Source organism: Aptenodytes patagonicus, chromosome 2, assembly GCF_965638725.1.
Source record: "Aptenodytes patagonicus chromosome 2, bAptPat1.pri.cur, whole genome shotgun sequence".
Classification (NCBI taxonomy): domain Eukaryota; kingdom Metazoa; phylum Chordata; class Aves; order Sphenisciformes; family Spheniscidae; genus Aptenodytes; species Aptenodytes patagonicus.
Genome location: NC_134950.1, coordinates 167,755,119 through 167,760,081, shown reverse-complemented (window position 1 = coordinate 167,760,081; position 4,963 = coordinate 167,755,119).

The following is a 4,963-nucleotide window of genomic DNA, read 5'->3' as shown; positions in this document are numbered from 1 at the left end:
GACTGCTAGATTGATGTAAGACACTGCATGCCTGCCAAAGTTTTTTCTTCCCTTTTTTTTTTTTCCCCCCCTCCCTTAACAGCGTTCGATCTTTGCTGCCGTTTTTAAGAGGCTTTTTAAAATCCTTTGAAAAGCCTTTAGGAGTGCCTCAGGAATTTTACCCTCACTCCTTTAACTCCTGCATCATCATTCAGCACACGGATTAGAGGGAAAGCTTTTACGGGATTTCTGTCTTGAGCTGGACTGAAACAAAAAGCAAAGTTATCTGGTGCAGGCTGGTAAGTTATTCACACTCAGCTTCACCAGCGGCAGATGACATCCGAAAGTAGGAAATAAAACTGACAACTAAATCCACACTCTAGAGACTTAAGTACCTCTGTTTCATTTGAAAACAGGTAGAAATGTCTCTTCCGCTGGCTCGGTGGAGACTCGGACTTGTTTCTGATGCCAAGCCTGGTGGCTGTACGGACGAACACACGTATTTACACAGGCTCACACAAGCTGGTGTTAACTGATGAATAGTAGGGATCAGTTTTAATCTCCGTGGCCACCGTGTAAATCTGACATAACGCTGCAAGTAAGCTGGAATCTTTATATGGATGCGATTTTGATGCTAAGGGGCAGATGATTTGGGGTTGTTTGTTTGGGTTTTTAAATTTTTTTTAAGTTTACTTCATTTCTGCGCTTTTTTCCTTTCAAACACAGAGGTGCCTCAGGGTTTTTCCCCAGGCTTGCTCTCACGCACTCCTCCTGACCAGCAGGAAAAAGGCCAATCTGGGGGCTTCCTAGCCCATGTCCTGCAGTGAAAGCCCATCTCACACCACTCTGCTGAAGGTCAGCTGTCCTGGCTGTCACCAGGGAGACGGGCTGCTGCTGCTGAGTCACAGGACCGGCCGGAGACAGAGACAGAAGGGGAGAGCGAGGGAGAAGGGAAATTACATGCTTGATTTTGCAGACAAAATGAATCTCTCAGCAGTGCCAGAGTGCCTTTGGGAGCAAAAGGTCTAACTGTCCCTGGTTTTATCACAGCGGGACTTGTATACACGCCTCAGATTAACCCCTGCGTTATCAGATCTCTGCCTGCTTTAACGGCTGGTGGTACCTTCACCTTTAAATCAGGGGGTTTGCTCTGACTTCAAACTACGCAAAATCTGATCCAGAGTCAGAAACGAAGTCCCCAGGCACAAGTCTTGAAAGACGGGTATTTAAAATCAGCCTACTTAGCTACCTCCTCTTTTTTCTCCCTCTTCTTACTTTAATGCATTGGTGTCAGCTTCTAAATTGTGCTTAAATTAATTCAAGGCTTTTTCACTTGGACAATATATTAGTATGAAGATAAAATCAAATATGCACCTGGATAGTATTAGACCATCAATAAGGGTTTTTAAAATATATTCAGCTTTCAAAAGATGATTCAGATACAAAGCTGAAGACTGTTTAAATAAAAATCCAGATGTCTGCAACCTGTCATCCCCAAGTTCTTATTCTTTCTAGACAGCAGATGTTCTTGATTTTCCATATAACCAATTTTATTTCCTTCTGTTTTATAATACACTTACACAACAGTACTGTACCAGTGAAAAAAGGAAAAAGCAAAGAAATGGGAACAAATTAATTATTGGTTTTACCTTTCTAATTACAGTGGGACTTCAATGAGGAACCATGTGACAGACAAATCAAAAATCAAATTTAGCCAAACTTGGTACGTGGTGGAATTTTAATACAAAATACAATTGATGCTGGTTGTATTCTGTTCAGTGAAACTTTTTATTTACTGCAAACAGTCTCTGAGACTTGAAGATCTTAAGTGACCAGCTTCTCTGGTCCTGCCAAGCAGATGCCCAAGACACAGGGCATATATCACACACCTCAGGGAACTAGGGAAAGCAGAGCTCTATGAATAGTTTACAAGAGTTTCCATGTGTCCCAGATTGGCACCTGTGGGATGGATCTGCCTAGATATTCAGCTGTGTCCACAGGAAATTCCCTCTTTACTCACTTCTTCCTACAATTAGGGTCTGGATAACCAAACAACCTCTGTACCAGTACTGATAAGGTGAGAAGGAATCCCTCAAAGGAAAATTTCTAGAAGCCAGGAAAATAGGCTGGGGAAGTATTGCAAAATGCTTCCATGATTTCTACAGTGTCCTCTAGGTATCCCTGACTGGCCTGTGCCAGAGACAGGGTACCAGGCAAGCAAGACCTTTAGTCTGACCAGAGGCATACGTGAACAACACACAAATTAAACATGCCTTGAGAGCAGCAGGTTTGTCATCCCCCTTGAAAGTTAGTTAATGCACTTATATTTTCATCCTGGGACTCTCCATTGGTATCTTCATAACTACTACTCACCCCTCATTTCATATTTTGGAACTCAATGTCACAACAGCTCAATAAAATTGTCGTTCAGACAGAAAAGAAAAAAAAATCATCTGAAATAAATTAAAGACAAAAACTGTCTTTAACAGGGAAAATGCACATCTAAAAGAGATGTGTGGAGCTATTAGCCAATCTTACCCGTCTGTGTTCTGATGTGAACACAATCATGATCATCACGGTTGTGTTGTTACTAATTGCTTGCATGGTGATGGTACCCAGGGCCCCTATGCCTTCGGTGCTGCGTAGAGACACAGCAGAGACAGCCTTGCCCTGTGTGTAGAAGAACCTCCAAGTGGGGAAACATAAGGAGATGGCAACAGAAGAACAAATATTCTGCACAAGAAGTAGAAGGAATTGGACAAATTAAATCAACAGTATAAGTGTAATGAGGAAAGAGGAGAGAGGTGTGAGTAGAACAACAACACGTGACTTACACCTCTTCAGAGATGTCCTCCACAACGCAGATCTAATTGGTGCTCAGCTCATTATGCCACTTTTCCACAAAATGAGCTCCATCCCACCTTACTCAGGCTGATGGCAAACACCCCAGCACTTGGCCGAGTGCTCGCAGGCCTGTATACCCAGTCCCCATGAACCACCATGAACCAAAAAAGGGCAAAATCCAGTGTCCTGCATATTAGATGAGCTGGGTTTTGTGCAGACAGCTTTTCTAGGCATGGTTTTAGCTAATGTGCCAAATCACACTGGAAGGTGGGGTTTGTTTTTTTCGGGAATTATGTATCTAGAAATAGAGAGAGATGACTGCCAACCTTATGTAAGTGTTTAGGACAGGCAACGAAGAACATATCTGATGGGAACAAGAGGGAAAAAGTAGCTTTTGAGCTGAGGGGAGATTCTTCACAGATGATTTAAACCAGTGTACTCCCAACAACTCTTTAATTTAGTCACACGAGAGACAGTTGAGTGAAAAATCAAGCTCACAGTACTGGATATTTAATTGCCAAGATCCCAGGCCGAACTCATTTCTTGTCAGAAACAAATCAGGTTTTGAAGGGCTGTAGCACAATCCTCACTTAACATTTCAGTTAGAAAACAAATGTACTTATTTAAGTGGTAGGCTTTGTTCTGTGCTCCCACGTCGAATTGCTCAGGATCTCTCTACTATTTGAACAAGAAACAAATGTCAGCGACTGCAGTTTTGGTCTTGGCTAACATGACTTCTCTGGGAATTTTCCACTTAGGTGAAGGAACAGTCAAAGTCGAAGGGCAGAGGGGATGTATGTCAGTCCAGCGGCCAAATGATTGGAAGAACCAGGGGAACTTCAGCAAACTACAATTATTCTTCTCTTGAGAAGAATTAGTTATCCTGTGACCCTGCCAGCCAAGTCTTTTAGCAGGCAAGCGGCAATTGCTAGGAAAACTGTATTACTCACAGTTTCAGAGACAACAGCAACTCCTACTTTCTGCCCATAGATTTTCACCCCTCTGAGGCATCGCTGACTCTCACCACCGTAGAGAAGAGCAATGCCATGAAGCAGAGAAGAGCCAGAGGATCCATGTATTCTTGCCCCAACATCTCAGAAATGGAAAGGAGTCCGGCACTGCCAGCTGGAATGAAAATGTTTTCCCATGTATTCTATTCAGTGCTGTCCATACAGAAAGTTGGCGTTCAGAGGTGGGGTTTCCTATAAGAATAATGCCACTGACTTAAACAGATTTACACCAATATTCAGGAGCTGCTTCCTGGGCTCAATACACTTTCTGGCTAGAAGGAGAGCCTGTCCCAGTTTGCTAGTGTAAAAAGTAGGAGGTGGCAGTTGAGTCGATGCAAAGACACCTGGGAATTTCTCTGTAAGAGAGGTGCCTGAGCACAACTGACACCTGACAGCATGAGTAAGATGTCCAAGAAGTGGGAGGAGTTTTAGCCTGAATCCCTGACTTAACGCGCCTAAATCCAGGAAAGATGGAAGATTTCAGACACATCCCCCTCTTTAGCATTTGCTATCAGCAAGTCTAAGCACCCACTTGCTCCATATGCCGACTGCTGAAAATTCCCTCCTTAGCTACTTGGTGACTTTATTCCCTGTATGGTAAACTCAGAGCCTGTAATATCCTCTTACAGAGCTGGACACTTAAATCGCTTTGTGAAGCTGGACCTGAATTCTCAGAAACTTGTCTGGGAGGATCAGCAGTTATTTGTCAACCACATGAATCACCTGCTCTGCCAGGTGCCAAGATGGTGTGTCACCCTTTAATGAGCAAGATTCAAAGGCATAAAGTTCACATGATTAATTTTCATTTGGGTATTTCATGATTCAGTGAAATCAAAGCAGGTTCTAAAGACTTACTGAGTTTTTCCTTTTCTCAGGAACAAAAAATATCTGTACATTCCTCCATGTTCACCTAGTTATCATAATTCTCTTTTGACGAACTTTCTTTTTTTTTTTAATTTTCACTACATATGGATATGTGAGCCTCCTTACCACAGCACTTCCCTGTTTCTGCTCTTCATTTTCCTTTTTCTTTTATTTTTTCCCTTCAGACCATAATAAGACAATAGAAGAGAAAAGTTTATCAGTGAATATACGATGGGACAAAATCTGTGATTGTACAATTAAATGAA